The 21,703-nt window shown below is 36.5% G+C and overlaps 1 protein-coding gene and 1 long non-coding RNA gene across 8 annotated transcripts in view; both read left to right on the top strand.

Moving 5' to 3' along the window:
- Positions 1 to 21,703, top strand: part of LOC116427857 (uncharacterized) — a 165,027-nt gene that overhangs the window by 17,959 nt on the left and 125,365 nt on the right. The gene's annotated exons all lie outside the window — the stretch shown is intronic.
- Positions 4,395 to 21,703, top strand: part of LOC143174917 (uncharacterized) — a 48,408-nt gene continuing 31,099 nt past the window's right edge. Inside the window, exon 1 of one of the 2 annotated variants that reach the window (XR_012999411.1) lies at positions 4,395 to 4,482. This is a non-coding gene — a long non-coding RNA (uncharacterized LOC143174917). Of the gene's footprint in view, positions 4,518 to 21,703 lie in introns of both variants that reach the window. The other variant, XR_012999412.1, reaches the window with a different exon arrangement.

The following is a 21,703-nucleotide window of genomic DNA, read 5'->3' as shown; positions in this document are numbered from 1 at the left end:
CGTGAGTACGCGGACGCGAGTGCGTTTGATCCGATTTAACCAATACCCGGTGAATTTCCCTTTACCCCTGTTTCAACTGTCTTTTTTTTTATTTTCACGCGCATACCGTGCGCAAAACGTAATCATGGTGGACGGGAGCGGCTCGAGAACACCTGGGACGAGCGATGCCGAAGACCGTCTGAATTTTCCATCGGAAAAATAGTGTTTGCTGCGAGAACTAAATACCACGCGGAATAATACGATCATTCCGGTCTTTGTTTAGGGGTTCCAGTTCCGCGCAGCTTTAACCCGGTTTTCTTCGGAAACTATTGCTGCCGCGTCAACCCTCGATCGTCCTTTTCTATGTCGGAAAAGTTTCGGATAAAACTTTGAAGCATACTGACGGTTACACTACAAATATCTATGCAGATTTCAATTTTTGTTAACATTAGAACTACCGAATATTTAGTACGATTGATATTTAACCCTTTGACTTACAATAATGTGACAGACACGTAGTGTAGATTTTAAACAGAATCGAACAAGCATGAACATTACTCGATCCCTTTGAATTCAAATTTAATATTATTCTCCTATTATCGATTATTATAATCTGGAGCAAAGATTAATATAGAATATGCCTCTAAATCTATTCTTTTTCTTAATAAATTATTAATAACAAAGGTAAGGTAAGGGGTTAAATGTCCTTATGAAAATGATAACAATAGATTGTTCTCGGTTTCTTCGGATATTCATTTTAGTATTCCAGTGAAACTATTTCTTTTAGAAAAACTATTTAAAAAGCTAGAACCAGTTATTTCGACTGGTACGGTAGTTCTAGTGTTAACAGAGTTGAAGAAAATGGAGGTAGGGAACATTATATTGGCTGCGGAAATAATTATAGCAACTGAAATATAATCGAAAGGTAATAAATATCCAGAGTATTTTATCTATTTGTATTAGCAGAAAATACTCGAAGTAATAAATTAGCAATAACCTTTAATATTTATTTAAAGCCACACCAAACAGGTTACGGGCGATCACTCCGATAGATGCGTATCATTTATCATACAAGACGATAGCGATGCACATTCGTATTGAATTACACAAGTGTCCATATTAATATCTTAGCATGCCAATTATAAGGTTGAGTCACCTAAAACGGTAGCCTAAAACATCATCGTTAATTTTAACTGTTTGATCAAATTTCTGGGGAAAACCGCTGCAAAGAGATTAAATTAAGCAAAGATCATCTTAAAAGAACATTTACGATCAAGTAGATTTTATTTAAAACCCTTTCACGGTGTTACATAATTCATCTCGCGTAACATCACATATTTACCACTGTCCACTGTGCATTAAAATATTCCATGTTCACTAATCAAGAATATACATCTCTCATTAATACTCTTTTTAACTCAAAAGGCAATTTTATTTTTTAAAGAAAATAACCTATTCTGATTGGAAATCCAATTATTACGGGCACAATAACCTTCGCGCTTGACCAGCGCGTAGCGCTCAATGCAAATTCATCATCCCCGCGATGGCGTCCATCGATGAATATTTTTCTACCGTTCCCGATCACGGTGAAAAGTTTCAATTACATGAGGCCCCGAGATCCTTTGGACTTAACGTCGTCAGGCGTAAAGCCAAATCTTAACGCGGAACCGTCAGGATCCTCTTATTGTTTCCCCGGACCGTCCTTTTGTGCACAAATCGGGCTTGCAGACAGCCGGATAAACGCGGGAAACCCCAGCAAAGAGGCAAGGAGATTCGGGTTGTCTAGTCCCGGCATGGGCAAAGGCAAAAGAAGCCTCCAGCGTCGTGAAAGATACGGAATAAATCTTGAGCGGATAGCCGACAGATGAATTATAATAATCAGACGGCAGAAAACGATGTCGTTTCTCATCCGTTCTTTACAGTCGGCCATCTTGATTAACTGTCGTTACCATTTATCTGCGAATTATCCGGAGAAATTTATTTAACACTAGGTTTACGGGACGCATCGATTTCAAGTACATTGAATTATTGCTTATTTATAAATTTCTAACTTCTAAAATCCGAATGAACGAACATGAATTTTTCTATGAACAGTCGAATAAACCGTGCAGTAAATATCAGTAAAAAGCAAATTCTATTTGGTTAATTTTTAATGGTTTCATTTTATAAATAAGGTGAATGTTTTTTGAGAATTTGAAGTTTGCATTTTTTGTTCAAAAGTTTAAATGTTATTTTAGTTATGTAGTAGGGAACAGTGTTTTGTGTGGTTTAGTTAATTTGAGTGATTGCAGTATATACTTTTCCTTAATGTAGAATTTGTTATGTATTGCCTGCATTTAACAGGATTTTATACGAGGAATGATTAAAACTGGAAACTTTTTACTGAAACAGTAATTTTGCTAACTGACTGTAATGCGAGTTAATAAGAATCACTTTCTTCTATGTCTGGACTCCGTTTCTTTCGTAAATAATGTAGAACGTTGGGCATTACAGATATTTAGTTATTCACTTATTTAGATAGTAAAATTAGTGAATTGAGTGTACAAAAATAGAGATTGCAATCTTTTTATGGCGAAACATTAAATATTAAAATTTTAATTAGTTTTTACACGTGAGCCAGGTAAATCATTCCGTTCATATTTTATACATAGTTTTCATTTTTTGTTTTTCAAAATACATTGCTGTTAAAATTAAACTTGATCAGGTACAATAGTGGAACAGATTGTCCAAACTTCAAACAAGTTAGGTTTCTTCCTCTTATAAAAATACAAACTCCTTCTAAAAAGAGCACATTTACTTTGAACCTTTTAATGGACACTATGCTAGTTATATATAGCCACTTCAAAAAGTAAATTCACGTTCTATCCAATAATTCTAAGAATAATCACAAACAACAAATGACAATTTCCACACGAATACCTAAAGAAGTTAATAGGTCTTTAAAAATGTATTACACAAAGCAGCAAACAAGAATAAAACATGTTTAACAATCACCAGTGATAATAAATCTGAATAATCTCTCATTTAACTTACATTTCTCATGAATTGCACACTAAACACAAAGAGAACAAAATGAATACCACATTTTCCATATTCATACACACTTTCCACGCACATTTCATTTACCACACTTTCATCTTCAACCCAAATACTTCACAAGCATAACTCAACCCATCATTCAAGTAAACCCAAAACAATAAAGAATATCATTAACCTAGCTCAATCCATCAAAACTCACAGACCCCAAATAAAATTCCCCAAAATCAATAACTAAACCATTGCCTCCTACTCAATAAAATCCTACACGAAAATGTCCATTTTTCAAACTCACCAATCCATCACTCATCCATTCAAGAATCCTCTTAATAATCATGAACAATACTGTACACATACTGTTCGTTAGATCCAACGAAGCGCGTGGTCCAAAAAAAGTCCATCAGAAATGTCTCAAACGCATGGACAGTTTGATGAGACGAGCCAACCGATAAGTAAACTAACAATGGGGGCGGAAAGGATCGCAGGTGGCCGAGGGATAGAGCGAGAGGTCTGGAAACGCGGAGCACCGGAGCGAGAGGGAAAGAAGTTCGATTGCCCCGATCCAGCAGCGGGACAAGTTCGAGAGGGGTTGCGCGTCGAAAGGTCGAAAGTGGCGAGGGTGCGGAGCGAGCAAGGGGCGACGTTGGCCAGCGGTGGGGGTAAGAAAGGGGGATGGTAGTACCTGCGCCAGACCCTCGGGCTCGAAGGGGCGGTCGAGTATCGCGTTAACGCGCGGCCGACAGTTTCTCGCGAGCCGCGAGCGGTGTCGTATTGTGTCGCTGTGCGCGCGATTCGTCGCTTCCCTGCTTTCTCTCTCTTCACAATTGCACCTGTCGCGCTCTCTCACCTCGACGCGCACCGACGTCACGCGAGTGCACGTAATTTTCGCGCGGTTTCACTTACTGTACAACTTCATCCCTCGGAAACAACTCTTAGAACCTCCAAAGAAAATTCGAGTGTACATCCCTATCGTGTTTCGCCAGTGTCCTCGAAAAAGAAACTCTCCGTTGCCCAGAGAAAAATATACCACGCTATATCATTCGCGTTTCGAAAGAGAGAAACTTCAGTGAGAACCATTCGGGTGTCCGATCACAGAGGATTTCAACAGCAGTGTCGCAATCGCATCGCGCGGGAGCGTATCGATTCCGTCGATTTTCGAATCCTCGAGTGGCGGTTGTTTCCAGCTATTAGCTACCTGGTCAACCCCTAGCACCGATCACGTCGACGATGGGACCGTTCTCGTGGACGCTGGGAGCGGATCGGTGTCGGCGCGAGTCGACGCACGCTCGCGGGCCGATCCTCTCGAGAGAGCTCGACCACCGCCGGCGCTGAAATTCGAGGGCCCGGTGATCGCAGCGAATTAATTGCCGGTGAGTGCGCGACTGGACGTCGTTCGAGTATCATCGAAGAGACGCCGAGGCAAAGGATGTGCTGTTGGAGCGTGATTCTCGCGAGAAAGAGGTTCGAGTGTGTGTCGAAATGAATTGCTGAGATTCGTTTATGTATGTTTCTGGTCTTTTCATCGGGAAATATCCGGTCGTCTGTTTCGTCTCTTCAGCCTGTCGCCTTTTCTGTTTCTTCTTCTTGAATGTTCTTCTTTTATCCCGGGCTTCCGTTTCGCTCTTTGTTTCGATCCGACGTGACGCGACGCTGCGATTTGGGGGTTGAATTCGAGTGAGTCAGTTAACGAGGATCTGTTTGTCTGGGGGAATCTCTTTGTCCGTTGGTGAACAACAGTGACAGAGTTAAATCGCGATCGTCCGCGACGCGCGCGGCCCACGGCGCGTCGCGGAATCAGAATTCAGGAGAAATTTGAGGAATGGCTGGAGGCTTGCGGGCGCAGTACCCGCGGCGGTGCAGCCGACTGCATCGGCCGGTCGCGCTGAGCTTGCCGAACGTGCTCGCGCGGGGATCGCGCGATGCCGCAGCTCCGTAAGTGACGCATCCAAGTTTTTCCCTCGCGGCACTGTAGTACTTGGGAATATCAGGGAAATTTTGCTCGGGTCGTCTACGTGGAAATGACAGGAGAGGTATCGTTTAACCTGTTAACTGTGGAATTTAGTTTCAAAAGTTTTTCACTGTGCACGCGATAAAATCAAACAGTGAAATGTACGCTGATTAAACGAAGCTCAAATGTATCTATAATATATATTGTAACCAAAAATTAAAACGAAATGAAGAATTAAACATTTATCTGAAAAAATAAATAATTCATCGTTGAAAGAATTAGTAGCATTTTGACTATTTGTATGACATGTATACTCGTCGAACGCTGGTACCTGGTTAACATGTTCGCGACCAACGTTTGTTTCAGTAGATTGCTTCATAGTTACAATGTCTTATTAATACTAGAACTACCGATCATTTGATACGATTGATAAATAATCCTTATGAAAATTGTAGTAATAAATTGTTTTCAGTTTCTTCAGACATTCATTATAGTATTCAAGTGAAACTATTTATTCTCAAGATCATTGAGAATATTCAATGCTTTTAAGATATCAATAATTGCCAAACAAAAAAAAAACGGAACCAATTATTTTGACTGATACGTAGTTTTAGTGTTAAATGTAGCAAATTGTTTATATAAAGCGTTAATAAAATCCTAGAAGAATTTCGCATAAACTACAGAAACTTTGCACCGTGCGTGAAAGATATTTAATTTTTTTTGCGCAATATACGAAATGTTGAGTATCACATATTTGTGATGATGCTCGCGAACATGTTAACAGTAAATGTGTTCCGTGTTAAATAAACAATTGGAAATGAATTTGAGTAGTTGTTATATTTGTTAGTATGTTGATTCGCGCATCCGTGAAGTGCTGCAGTGAATGCTCGTTTCAATTCATTAGCATTTTTGTTTAAATATGTCGATGAATCGTTCGAATAATCGGTGTTTGAAGTATTCGAAGGGTTGCGCTGGGGAATCGTTTCGAAATTAACCGCTTCGTGATTTCGTTTGTGAAAACGAAATTCAATATTGGCAATGGATATTTCTTATTTGAATAAAATATTTGAGTAAAAGGAATTTTTTCGAGTAATTATAATAGATGTTTAATTTTCTAATTTCAAAAGATATTGAAGTTAAATTAATAAGTCTGGTTATGATAAATAGAATTTAAGATTTAATCATTTGCCCTACGATTTACTTCTCAACTATGATACAACTACTTTGTCATTAATAATTTATTAATAAAAAGAATAAAATTATAGACATATTCTATATCAATCTTTGCTCCAAAGTATAACAATTGATGACAGGAGAATAATATTTCATTTGAATTAAAGAAAATCAAGTATTTAAAATTTTCACCACGAATCCGACACGGTATTATAAGGCAAGGCATTAAGAAATGAGTGTAATCGTTGGACTTTATAGTTTCACGTTACTTTGAAAGCAGACTAAGGAAATAATTGTATAATTATACAAATGGAGTTCGAGCATGTCTCGAGACAGCGACTCCAAAGTTTCGGGCGCCGGATATAACTGAAAAAGCCTCCAAACGTGTTCGGTACAAGGCAGCACGAAATGTATGCAACATTCAAATAGGATTTCGCAACGGAATTCTCGAAAATAACCTGCGCGTTTGTATTTCACTTAACGCTCCAACGGCGATCGATCTTCGTAATCTCCTGTGCACCGGATTTCCTTAAACCGCTTTCTTTCTTTGATCGGCGGCCAACAAAGATAAATGTCGGGAACTCGATTTAAGGTCCCTCGAAAGGAACGATAGACGCGCCAACTTTAGTTTTATAGGGAAACAAGAGAACCGATTGGTTAAAACCTTCCCCGGCCTTTCTTTCCCCATGTTTGCTCGGTGAGAAGTTAATATCAGCCACGGCCGAGTTTAATATCGACTGCATAATATTTTGAAAGAAATTTCTCCTTTCGCATATTGCATGCATCTTTTTTTTTCTCTTCTGCAGAAAAACACTTTGTAAACGTTTTTTCTGTTAGTTCAAAAAACTTCGGGGTGTGGTGCGAAGGTTGTCACGCGAACGATAATTATTATCAATTCTCGTTTATAAATGTATTAAAATGTTTATTACATGAATACCTAAACGTTTGTTTCATCAATTTTCTTTCGCTAAATACTGAAACAAAACGTAGCTTCTACATAAACGTTTAACACTTATTGTAATGATATTATTTATATTAAAGGAATTAGAACAATTCTCAAATTTAATACTGAAAAACACGTTTCGTCAAACATCCTCAAATAGAAATATACACGACAATAATCAACTTTTAGATACTCGTCAAACAAATGTTTCTACAACCACCTCACACTATTTCAATTTCCACGTCAAAGGGAACTATTTTTAGCCCTTTGCACTCGAGAAACGATTCACGGTCACCATTCGGTTTGACATAAAAAATTGATAAAATTTGATGACTAATATCAAGCTTCATATGATGTAATTAAACATGAAATATTGAAGGAAAATATTCCTATCCCCTAATTCGCGAATTATTTCTACTTAACATATTCAATAATTCAATCAATATTTCGTAAAATAAAAAATCGTGAAAAATCGTAAAAACTTTTGACTGCAAAAGGTTAAAAAAATTGTGTCCCAATACCTCAGCGAATTTTTATGAATTTCTCACAGCGCGTAATGTATTGCGCGCGATTCGTCAGGTACAATGGTCGGTAACCGATCATCCGGGTCATCGTGTACCACGTTGACTGCCACGAAGAACTGCAGTGTTTCGTGTATCACTTTTTTTTTGTAACACAGATAAAAAGGAACAATTATCAATGATTCGGTACCACGATTCTTAGGTTACATTATTATTTAATTATTCACTATTGAACATTTTTATTCGACATCAGTTATGTTACGAATTGTAATTATTTTCAAGTAATTTGTAATCTCCGGTCATCGATGACCGCCATGGCATTCAACGCGTTAGATCCGAGCATTAAACGAGCAAGGAGCTTTAATAATCCGCTGTGCCACAGATTCTTTTGAAGCTTCCTATTTCGGCCAACGATAACCGGGACGGGACGAATGAATGGCGAAAACTCGAATCGAAATCGCTTTCGCGAGCAACACGGACGATCAAGTTCTATTCTCGGCCAAAGGGCCGCGGAGAGGTTGATTTTCTCGGTATGTACCGATTGGTTATACCGAGCGGACTCGTGACGCGCTGCAGATAAAAACACGAGCGGACAAATCGGCGGTCGGAGAGTTTCGTTCGGGAATTCTGCGGATGTTTCTGATCGTCTTAATTTAACCGGGCCGCGTCTGTTCTCCCGCGTAGACACGCGACGGATCAATTTTGACTCGTTTCGAAAGCATCCGACATGAAATCCCGATCGACGATCTGTTCTTTGGATTTTATTTGTAATTTGATGAACGAGTATAATTGTTCATTCATAAATTGTAGGTTGTAATCAGTATTTATGAGAGTAATTATATTCTACACAAACTATGAGATGACTTTTATAGATATTTCCTTTGTCGGAGTCCATTTTTATTGATCGTTATTTTTGAAATTATATGGGGAAATTGAAATGTTAAAAGATGGATTAATCGAAGTAGGGTTAGAGATGGGTTCATGCATGGACAGCGTGACAATTAACCTTCAAGGTACTAGTTAATTGGCTTTCTCTCAATGTCAATGATCGATATCAATTTCAATTTTTGTTCAGAGAGTAGTTATTTAACACTAACCGTACGGGCACTTTTTCGGTCGTAACCAGTCAAATAACTGGCTACAAAATAAAGGTAGGCAAGTTAGATGATACATTCTTTTTAGTGGAAAGAGAAACAAAAGGAAAGAGAGAAACTGAAAAATTGATTAATCGAACAATATAGGAGTTGATGAATAAAATAGAACACACAATTTCAAATCCGGTTATTCGACCGGTACGGTTAGTGTTAATAACTATTAAAGTATTACAAAAGAAATCTTCAGAGAAAGAGTCCTTTGGAGAACAATGTCATTTCAGTAGTTTTAAAATGTCTTTTCAATTAATTACACTTGCAGCGCCAATATTATTCCAGTTAATTTACATGTGACATTATTTATTTAAAATCTACATGACCCAAATATGGGTCATAGAACCGAGAACATGTTAGCCCACAACTAACTCAGCCAATAGACGATAGTAATTGACCTGTCACGAACAATGATAGAGTACAGACGTTCTGTGTCATTAGTACACATTACTGTCACAGTGAAAGAGAAGACAATTAGTAAGTCTCACGGCGACAACATTCGTTAAACACCGAACTACTAATTCACAAAGAAACTGTAAACAGTAAAAGGTGCATCCGGAAAATCCAATATGATCCCGACATGAAAAACGGCAAAATGGTTTTTCGAAAATATCACGGACATGTTGTTTTATGCCACGCGTTTCGCCAATAGAAAAGCGGCTTAACGTTGCTTTGTAAGTGTAACACAAGTGGAACATACAGTCGTAACTATCGAACATGCGTTTACAGGTATACAGACGTTAACAAGATCGCGATACCGGCAAGAGGCATCACGCAACAGATATAAACAATTTTATTTTTAACATCTACCGAGCTGGTTCCCAAGCTACCCGATATCTTTTCATCGCCGAGCGGCAAAATGTATTCATTGAACAAAAATGCCGCGCCATTGATCGAAAAACCTATATTTTACCGGAAAGCTTCATTTACAACGGAAACATCCGATCTTTTTTCCCACATAAACCGCTTCAATCATCCACCGCAAACGTATTAAACCAATTTGCTTGAATTCTGCGAAAAGTAATTAAAACGTTTCACCGGTTTCAGCATATTGCAAAAAGGAATCAAAGGTTTGCCGAATTTTTATTTCCAATTGATCGCGTGCCAGCTGTGTCCTTTCAATGTGTCAATAATTTGGAAATCATGACGGAATATACCCCGATGTTTTATTACCCGTGCGAATGTCTACAATTCGAAGATGACCTACTTAACAAATCCTGCAGTGCGAAAGTAGTTCTCTACATCTATCTCTCTCCTGTCTTCTCTATCTCTTTATTTTTTTTCCCCCTCGTGACGTATGTATGTACATAAGTTCGCCATTATTCATCGTATCGGGAAATATTTCCAGCGAATATCAGCGAAATTTAAAGGCACCGAATGGGTGCTGGTATCGCACATCGGCGTGTACAAATGTGACTTGTATTAAAAATAACGACCCGTAACAACCATACGTACCTGTATTTATAGCCGACCGATCGAGCACGCGTTCACGATAGCGGAATTTTTTTTAAGGACGTCACACGCGTTTTTCGTTATCGACTCGAATTTTTCGTGCTCACCTACGACCTTCCATACCTACCTACATATACATACACGGACACGCGTGTGCGGCCGTGACGCCACGCCACGCCGTCGACATTTTTATCCGTTCTGTCTCGATTCCTGAGTAGAAAAATGGCCGCCGCAAAAGTTGGCTCGTTTAGACTCAGTTAGAAGATAAGCCGCATACAAGTTTTATAGGCCTATTTCTCTCCGCGACATAAACTTACCTCCATTTTTTATCTGGTGTGTCACCTTTCTTTGCACGTTGTCCTTTCAAATAGCTTGCTGGTTAGACGCCCTTTCGTAAAAGGATTAGAATGTTTTCTACAAACGTTGTAATTATTTTTTAGAACTTTGTGGATTTACGAACAACTGTAACAAAGGGATCATGATCATTTCCTTTTTCTTATTTATTTTTCAAATGATTATGAATATAAGAATATTGTTTAGGGGAACATTCAATTACCAGTAACTAATAACTACTTTCGAAGAAAATTACTAATTAAAATTTCATTTCCTTCGGAATTGATTACAATAAGTGAAACCTAAGTCAATCTGTGTCACACTTAATGTAAACTAACTCTTTCAAATTTTTATTACATATATTGCACTACCTTTTCAAAATCCAAAGACATTAACTATTGCAACATTGTAATTACACAAACATCCTCGATCTACAATGTAAAAGAGAGATCTAATTGTAAAATAAAAATTTTTATCTGAAATAAAAAATAAAAAATTAAAATTTTCAGTTAAATCTTTTTAGATCACCGTCGCTTCTCCAAAACCATTTCAAACGCGAACTTTCTCTTACACAATCATACAAGTTACATAAAACTCCAAATCTCTACCCTCCTCTATTTTTCTCCACGCCTAACCATTTACAAAGAGAGCCTCTACCAGCAAGTGCGCGAACACTCGGTTACAGCCGCGATCTAGAATCGTTAGCGTAATTCCCGAGGGAGGAGCGCGCTGAATCACGCGTCCGATTCATCGAAGGAGCGCGATGCGTGTCATTGGACCTAAACGGCGTCGCTTGAATGGCTCGAACGCAGTCTGCGTTCCGCGGCGGCGATAGAACGGGACAAGAACGGAACGGAATAGAGCGGAACGGAACCGGGAACGGAACGGAACGCGTCGTTATGCATTGTAACGCCGTTTGGTGGGCGAATTTAGAAACGGCGCTGGGTAAGCCGCGCACAAAGTCAGAAAAGAAAAGAAGAAGGCGGAAATGGGAGTGGAAAGCCTGGTCGAAAAGGGGGTTGAGAAAGGGGGGAAGGGTGAATATAGAGACTGACCCAGATTCGGATCTCCTCTAACCCTGTTTTTCGTTCGGCTCTTTCCAGTAAACAATTCGCGAAGTTCGTCGTGCGTGATGCTATCGAATGTTCCCTCGCGGAACCCGGAAAATCCCGGTAATAAGATTCTGGAGGAAACGGCTGAGCGAGCTCATCGTTGAACAGCAAGAGCCTGCAACTAAATAAGTTCCCTGGAACGCGATACGTGCCATTGTCTTTTAGATTTGTTAACATGCTAATGGTAACGCGCGAACATCGTCGCCTGCTCAGGCCACTTTGGCTCACTAATTTGTTAAATAGTTCAGCTGCTGAGTTAGAGGGTGGTTTCATTCTATAAACTCTTTACTACTATGCTGTGGAGATAGGCTCCCAGTAGAATGCACTTATGCGGTTTAATTATAATTTCATGTTAACACTAGCGCTAACAGCGTTTAACGCTTTATATTTCACGTCACCGAATTCGGTGATGTTCCTTATATAAAATTAAAGATTAATTTTCTAGGTAGCATATCGGACGAATCAAATATTATTGGATGTATAAGGTGTAAAAAAGATACTAGAGCAATCGTTATAAAGAATCTTGAGTTCTTAATTTCTGCTTTGTTAAGAGAACTGTTTCGACTCTGTAGAAGTTTTGATGAGTGTTTACTTGGCAGTCAAAGTATTAATACTATTAACTCCTTGCTGTATGATTTATTTCTTAACTATGATCGATATAATTACTTTGTCGTTAGTATATTACGTATGTTTATTCAATACGTTAACGATTGACAATAGAAAGGTAATATTTAATTTATATTAAACAAAAATAAATAACATTCAGATTTGTCAAATTCAGTTTAAAATTTTCGTCACGAACCTGACGATATTGTGGGTTAAGAGGTCAATATGTATCTCGTACAAAAATTGTGATTTTTTCGGTTTCTTTGTATGTTCGTTATAATATTCAAGTGCAACTATTTATTTTTAACATCGTTTCGGATATTTGACATTTCTAAGATATCGATAAACGTAAAATAAGAAAACTTGTCTTTTTTGGACGGATGTAGTACTTACAGTGTTAATTACACTGATATTTTCAGTATTTAACGAAGAATTGGAAAGAAAGATTTAGACATTTGTTACCATCGTATTATAGAAATATACGTAACGATTGTTTAAGAAATGATTATATACACTTATATTTCAATATCTCAACTAATATTCAAAAGAAAATGCAGAATATTTTATCATCGTCGTGATTAAAGTTTGGAATAATTAATAGATCGTTTTCACTGACTTTCAGTGATAAATAATCACGACAAAAAAAACGCACAACACACCACTCGTAATGGTTACCCGAAAACTGAACGATCACAGTATTTTTAAACAAAGTTGTCCCACTCAATATTTGAATGATTAACAACGGCACTGATCAGGCGGAGTGTTAATAGATATAATTCACCTGTTGGCCCGTCAGAGTGCGTTTGACAGAGCGCAAAAGCAAACGAGGGCCGCGCGCTCTCGAACGAGACGCGGGTCGAAAATTGGTCGCGGTAATTAGAGGGAAATTAGCCTCGAGGCATAGAGAGAGGAGCGGCGACATTGATCTGCAAGCCGATTAAACTGCGAAACATTGACACGCGGCTCTTTCTGGCTGCCGTCGGATCTTCGCCGCACAGTGGTCGATGTTTAGACAAAATCGGACAAAAATAGAAGAGAATTGTTTTAAAAACGGGCAATTTTTATGTAATTTGATTTGTTACAATCTAATACATACGACTGAGGCATTTTGTTTCATTTAATCTTATTTATCATCGAAGAAATAGAAGTATTTACAAATTATTCAAATCGTGAAAATCATTTTTCTCATCTGTTAAAATAAACATGTTCCAAATTACTTAAGAAATTGAAAACATGGCTTAAAAGTGTTACAATAGTGAAGGAAGTATTTAAATAACGGGTGCAATTTGCGAATTGTTAAAGAACTTTTTTGGAATCTATCGGAATCAGTTCTTTCTTGTCGGATATATTTCGGTACTCATTATTACAAATGCCAAACTCAAATGTAGCTGCTGTATTTTCATTTGCAACGACAATTTTTAAGCTTAATTTGGAAATTTTTTTGGTTCTAAACGCTGATTTTTATTGATCTTTTACAGATATACTCACTAATATTTGAACCATATACATTTTTCTAAAGTAAAAATAAGTAAAAATTTAGAAATTACACGTTGTTAAATAGAGTCATTTTCAAAGATCATATCTTGATGGTTTATATGATCCCGCCCGCTATAGGGAATGAAAAAAACACGGGCGTGTATTCCCTGTTGTTAGCATTTACATTTTATTTTATGATTTACCAAAGAAAAGTAATTTTACAAATAATATTGATTTTTGTCCCACTTTTTAGATTAACCCTTTCGTCTCGAGTGGTACACATCGGTACCATGGACATTTTAAATTACTGGAAATATAGAAAACGCTTTAAAAATAAAGGTAAATTGTACCACCCCGGGTTCTTTGCTTATGGCTGACAGCGCAAGTGCTTATTATTATTACTATTATTATTAGTGTTTATCTTATTTCTTTCACTGAAAAGTTTCAACTTCACTTGAAAACAGGTTTTCTTGGCTTCCGCTTTGATTTAGGAGGAGAAATACATATTTAGGGACGAAAGGATTAATCGACCACTGTGCGTCGTGTCCGTCACACGGTGAGAAATTTTCAATAGGGTTCGATTTAACGCGATACGCGGCAGGCTAATTCGAATACAGGGCGCAAGGTGACGCCTGATTGATTGCGGTTTGCAACCGTGTTGCACTTCGCATGGAAATCGATGCGCGGAATAACTAGTCGTAATTGTACGCCTCGACGGATCGTTCTCGCTCGAATGAGCATTCGCGATCATTTTCCTTGTTTCTTTCGCGTCGTTCCGTATGCGTCGCTCACGCGCATTCTTATGGTGTTCGTTTGTGAGTACATTTTCATGCAATGTTTTAGGGTTTTCCGTTTTCTTAAATATTATTTTAGATATTATATATATAATATGTTCAATACATGTACATACTATATACTTCTGTTTAATATATTCAATTAATTCTTTTTCTGAAATAGTTAATAATCAATTATTTAATTCTAGTACCTAATTTTTTTAATTATCTGCATATTTTTGTTTCCAATTTACTAATTGCAACAGAAGGCATTATGTAAACGTATACATGCAGTTGATTCATATTTTACATTATTTTGTATATTATTACATTATATTATTTATATTTTGCATTATTTTTTCTGTTATTAATGTAATGAGTACAGATGATTTTATTGCACGAGGAATATTAACGTTATTCGTTGAAGTCGAAGAAACTAACGATTTCATGAATGCTACAATCTCGTGTCGTAATGATAACGTTTACTGATCAAGAGACGTGCGCGGACAGTTAAATGAAAACGTTCAGTTGTATTTTCCCCCCTCCCAACGGGACTTTCAGTTTTTCCCCCGACTGGGCAATTGAAACGTGATTCACTCTCGTTGAAAAGCTATACCTTTTCAGTTGAGCGGGTATTTTTTTCATTTTGTTCCGTCCGTTTCTCACACGTACCAATCAAAAAGATGGAAAACAGATCGTGTGAAATATATGGTAGTGCTGGAGAGGGGGGGGGGGGGGGGAGGAAAATTCTTTGATTGAATAGCGAAACGCATGAAATAGCGATTTATCCATCGTGCGTTCCCCTTTATTCCTGCACGATACTTTGTGCTGTGGAAACGTTGCAATTATAACGATAATAAAAATGCCTTTGTCGTTTACATTAATTATGATAATGAATCTAGAACAGCAATGGAAATAATATGTTATTATTTATTAATAATTGAACTCGAACAGTTTAAATTATAATTATTAGAATAATGAATTTCAATGTAATCACGTTGAAAGAAAGTTCATGTACGTTTTAAGATGATTATATTTTACAAACTTCAAATTCTAGTTGCTTATGATATAATTAGGTTCCTGAGGCAAAACCAGTAACTTTCTCTAGGTTCGATCGTGCTCGAACTGTGATCCATTTAAAATGATTGATGCGGTCATACTTAAGTACAAGATATTATGATAAGTGATAAGTGTGATTACTCCGTAGGTGGAAGTGTTAACGAGTCATCACGGTCGACTTTGGTTTTCAAGTGAAACACTACACCGTTTGCCTTGCGAAGTATCAGCGGTTTTTAAGGAAAAAAATTAATTAAGTAATTATAGAGAAGGACCGAAGGTCACGCAGCAATACATTGTTCTTATTATTAGTAGTATTACTTACGTTGTCCGTTCTAATAATAAACACTTGTGTCTTAAGGTAATTGTGAAACAAAATAATAAGGTTTCAATATTAAATCACAATAGGTAGAAATTTGAAATTTGATTAATTTGATAATTATGTCTTACACTTAATTCTATTAAAAATCTCCAATTGAACACATGAATCTTTGATTTGAAATGAATAATTCTATGCTATCCACTGTTTCTTCTTTCACAGTGGAGGTAAACTATTACATTCAATAGTTACATCGTCACTCAAAATTATCGCGTCGATAAATATGCATGAATCGATTATTCATTGCGTGAATATCAATGATACCTCAATTAACATCAATTTACGCTACGTTTGTTGTAAATTCACGTCAAAGGGTTGCAGGAAGATCGAATCAAAGTGAACCTGCCGTTCATTGATATGTATTTCTCTTTGAGATAATCACACTTCTCTGTTCTCTACTATCCTGTAACCATAACTCGCGCGTAAAAGTTGGAAAATTCAGTCTAAATGCGTCTGATGAGGTGTTACGTTTCGTCTTACCCGCACGATTGTTAGATAGCAGAAACCACAGTGGCTTTGGTTGCAACGAATTTCACCTTGACATCTAAGCTTACATCATCACAATGAATAATTTTTACCGATGTATTGGTTCGATTAGCATCATGTTCGCAACGAGACTCTTAGACGCGTCAGCATTCACCGTCAGTGGTTGACATTGACAATAGGAAAATTGACGTTAATGGTTCTGTTACTTCGTGTAGCTACGCCTATCCTTAATTTCAATCTCTAAGCAATGTAATCTTTTAATGCTTCTTTACTGGTTATCTCCATTTTTATTACGATTTATTTATTGAACTTCAGGAATCTTAAATATCTTCCTAGCTTCCAGAACTTGTTCTAAAAATAGATACTTATAATAAGTAAAAATTTTGTAATAAATATTTTCGAAATATTTTGTACATAATAATTCAGTTCATCATTTAGAACAGAACTGTATTTGTAATATAAATATATGAGGTAATTGAGATGTTAATATAATGATTCATCCAAGAAAGGATTCATATAAGTTAGCTGTAAGGTTCAAAGATTATGTAAGCAGCAAGAGAACAATTAATTCGACGTTAAAATTCCAAGTTCGATGTAAATAGATGTAAGACGTTTGTAAACAAGAAAAATGTTAAGGTTCGATTATATTTCCTAGTTGTTCCACTTAAGAACAGGAAAAGCAGCGCAGGTGCGGATGGACGTTTGCATGCAAATGCGTTCCGCGTTGTTAGTGAAGCATTTGATGTTTCCTCTTCTTGAATACCCCCTTTCATTGAAATTCGTTTACGCCTACCTTTCGCAACTTGCCACGATTCACGTCGCTAACACATTACACCTGAGGAATAATATCTATTATCATTAAGAATACCACCATACAATATTGGCATTCGCAAATAAGTTCTGAATAAGTGAAAATACTGAATACAATGATTCTAAAAAGGAAAGATAAATAACGGTAATAAGAGAATCGATTCCTCAAGTACTTTTCACTTAACCCTTGCAAACCATTATCGCAGGAAACGAGTTAATGCTTTCATCATCACGTTTACGGCAAGGCACACAATGAACTGATTTGTTTTACGATAACGTTATCATCGCCGATAGCCTGAATAAATAACCCAAAAAATTAGGGTCACCATCGTCGCGATTTCTTAATAATACTAGAAGAAGATCCATTGAAATGAAACTTCAACCATGATTCCTTTTAATACTAGAACTATCGTACAAATCGAAATGACGCATTCCTGATTTCTTCTTTCCGCAATTATTGAAAAGACAACAGATGATTCTTTGAGAACTTGCTAAAGAAATTAGTTTAGCGAACCGAGTTATAAATCAATGAAAATCTTAATAAGCGCAATCTCGCAGTTTCATTAACAAGAACTTTCGAAAAGTAAAATTGACTGATAGCTTTTTTAAAGTACAACATTCATTTGTAACATATCGCCGAGAGAAGTAACATTCGTTGTAAATAATTTCATCATTGAGTTGGAAACTTTTCATTGTTTCATTTTCGAGAATCAACCCCTTACAACCAGGATCAACGGAATTCTACCATAGAATTGTTTCCGATAGAAAGCTAACAATAAGCTGAGCTTAACGTGAACAAGCGGAACTTCTAATTCAGGCTAAGCCGCATTGTACAATAAACTTCTGTGACATCGTGGTTGCACAATGCGTTGAAATGATACCACTACAAACAAGTAGCTATATTTTCGAAATTCTGAAATACTCTTCTGTGGTCGCCGCCGCGCGCCGGATTATGAGGGAGCACTGCTTCAACGTATAAATCGGAGAGGACAGATGTCTTCTCGTGTCGTTCATAACAGCGTCAGAAAGTAATTTCATTCTTTCGCTGAATTACCTTTTCTCGGGTTTCTTCCATTGGACGCGGTGGGCGATAGCCAGCAATTTATGTTCTTCATTTAATTGTTGTATATATATCTTTTAATAGCGTCCCGCCACTTCGGTCAGTTTCAGAGCGACATAAATGCATTTTCCGCGTTTAATTTAGTAATTTCTTTAGATTCTAACAGTTTTTAATTTTAATACAAATGGGAAGAAGAATCTACAGAAGTATTAATAATCAAATTACTGAAAAAGAAAAGTACAGTTAGAGTTACAGAAAAGAAATGAAAGAATTAAGTAAACGATTGCAAGGGTGATGTTTGGTATCGAGTATTTGAAATTGAAATAATTCTAAATAAGTGACAAGAATAATTCGTATGATTATAAAAAATTTATAATTATAAATTATTTATTTAATTTACAATACTGTGTGTTATCGAATTATTTGTCAAATATATTGTACAACTAATAATAGCCAACAGCGGGCTACTTTTCCTTTGGTCCCGACATAAATGGAGAAAATCGTCGAATACGTGTCGTGGGTCGACGTGATTTATCTGTTTCTTTCATTGCGCAACGTCGAAGATTGATATTTTTTGTTGAACACGGTTGTACACGGTTCTCGGTGTTTGCTCAGCAACGTTTGCACAAAGATTAACGTTACGAATTGCCGCAACAATCTCGCGAGGAGCTCTAGGCGGACGGGATTCCCTCTAAATCAATTATGCAGCGTGGACAGGAAAGTTTTTGAACAAACGTTTCCCAGATATACGCCCACGTTTATTGAAGTGGGCGCTGTGAACTTTTCCAGGCGGATTAAAAGAGGCGAAGATTAAAGACAACGAGAAGAGAATCTTTTATTAGGGATTTCCTTTGATCGAAAGAAGAAAATTCTGTATGGCCAGTGTCTTCGGTGACCATCAAATTTTGTTAAATAATATATCAATCCTTTTGGACGAGAATTTTTCTAACCTTTTTTTCTAATTTTTTTAACCTTTAAAAACTCTTTCCAGAAAAAATCTAATTATATATCGAAATCTGAAATATCAAAAAAAAAACTAACTGTCAATTTCTCACTACTTAAAATATTAAATTACTCATTCGCACCTTTGATATCAGATATGACAGTTCGAAGTTGTCATTGCGCCGACATTCGACCGCAAAGATAAAACAATAATAATGATTAATGTATAATACAAATTATATTAACACAACTAATAATAAATAATTGAAAATAAGGAAATAATATATTTGCACTTGGAAGTTTTTCAATAGAAATATTTTAATATTTTCTAATGATATAAATACGATATCTTTTGAGGCCAACTTCAAGAGAAATCACACGTACATCGAGAAACAAAGCTATTTTATTTCAATATTTCACATATTGATGCATTATACAAAGTATAATATTAAATATCAAATTTTATAGTTCTCCTATATGAAATCAGGTGGTGAATAAGGGTCGCTTCTCGACTGCAAAGGGTTAGTAATCTATTAACAATTTATTAATTATACATTCCGTTTATCGGTGTCTTTATACATCAAAATGTAAGTTTAATTATTGTTTCATGTTCTACCATAAAAGTGACAAGCTTGGTAGTAAAGTATAGGAGATAATAATATAAGGTTTATGAAGTTTAAAATTAAGGCAATGTAAGATTTATAGTTAGGTATTTACCTAGATACACTGTAGATATACGGGTTACGTAGTTAATAAAGTTCGAGAAGATAAAATGAAAGTGAAAATGGCGACGCATGTATTGTGCAATGTCTATCGATCGCCATTGGAGCACGTTGCAGTAGGTGTTACCATTTTTCCGTCGAAAATTTTCGATAAAATATGATTTAGTATACGCCATAGATTCTAAAAAAGCTTTTAGTTTACGGTGGAACGTTGTATAAAAGAGGGAGAGAAAATAATAGCGCTATTAAATCGGTGTACCATGATTGATTGAGCTTGGTATATCACTTCAATGCTGCCGTTGCGAGAAAACACTTTTGTACTCTGATAAATCTTTTAATTCGGAGCTTAACAATTTCTACCGCGTAACAGAAATCTGTCATTCGAAACACGAATATAAAAACTTTATTTCAAAATGAATTCTTTTAAATTAAATCCGATGGACCGGTGTAAAACATTTGATCCAGCAGTATCATAGATATTATTGAATTTCGGTTTAATGAAAATCGCGGGACAATATATTAATTTATAGGAAGGGATTACATTGAATTTGTATGGCTCCGTCTCGCGTGCGCGCGGATTGAGAAAATCAATACAGTAGCAATGAAATTTATTGCAAATTAAAGTTAATAGTGGCGTCAGCTGTAATTTATAGTAGTCACATGTTACCGATATTAGAAACATATTTCTCGTACTGATTACGAAATTCTGTCTAATTTATACGAGAATTTATTGAAATAATGAAACTGAATGTGCTAACAATTTTCATTCCCTATCACTTTATTATATTCTCACGCGTAGTTTTAAAGTACGAACCACTAAAAATTTCTCATTGCATCCCACTTAATCTCAAATTCATATACCGTGGATTTCAGACATTTAATATACAAATTTTATACATTCATAACACCAGAAGATATTTATTTTTGTAAACTTTCTAAAAGACTACACCAAACCACTTCAAATATGTCAATGTCTATATTAATATCCACTAAAAATCCAATTTCCATTATAAGAAAACATATACTACACAAAATATTTCAAACTCAATATGCCTTTACAAAATTTGTAAATAATGCACACGTTGGATAGATAAATGTAGCCTACTTAACCCTCTTCTCGACGATTTTTTTCTGAACTGCGATCGATGTGATTACTTTGTTATGAACAATTTATTGAAAACAAGAGAAAATTCCAGTCTTATTCTATGTGAACGTGTGTCCTAAGGTATAATTTATAACAGAGAAATAATATGTAATTTGTATTGAAAAAATTGAATAATGTTTATGTCTGTTAATTTCTATCTAAAATCTTCACCACGAGTCTGACACGATATTGTAGGGTAACGGGTTAAGACTATGATGAAATTTGACTACTACTGCATCTATATTACTCGTACGAATTCACAGTTCTGTTTAAAACCAAGGAGGATCTTTGAACTTTGTACAGCAGCACAGCGATATTTATTTCATTTGCTTTTACAAATTTAAGTACGCTATAAGTGTACGAAATCCGCAGTCTGTTCATGCTATATCAGTGTACATGGAGGCGTTACCAGTATGTTAGCAGCCGAGAAGCCGAACACAACGCGTCCAAAAACTAAACAACCCCCTCGGGGCCCCCGTAAGTCGTAAAACATCGTGCACACAAAGATCCGTGCGTATCGAGCTGCCTTCACGGGTCGACCCACAAAAGTTCCATGTAAATTAAGTGCAATGGATCCGACCCCATAAATCAGACGCACGCCGAACCG

The sequence above is a fragment of the Nomia melanderi genome, chromosome 9 (assembly GCF_051020985.1).
Source record: "Nomia melanderi isolate GNS246 chromosome 9, iyNomMela1, whole genome shotgun sequence".
Lineage (NCBI taxonomy): Eukaryota > Metazoa > Arthropoda > Insecta > Hymenoptera > Halictidae > Nomia > Nomia melanderi.
The sequence above is the reverse complement of the archived record's forward strand: the minus strand, read 5'-3'. Positions and strand labels throughout refer to the sequence as shown.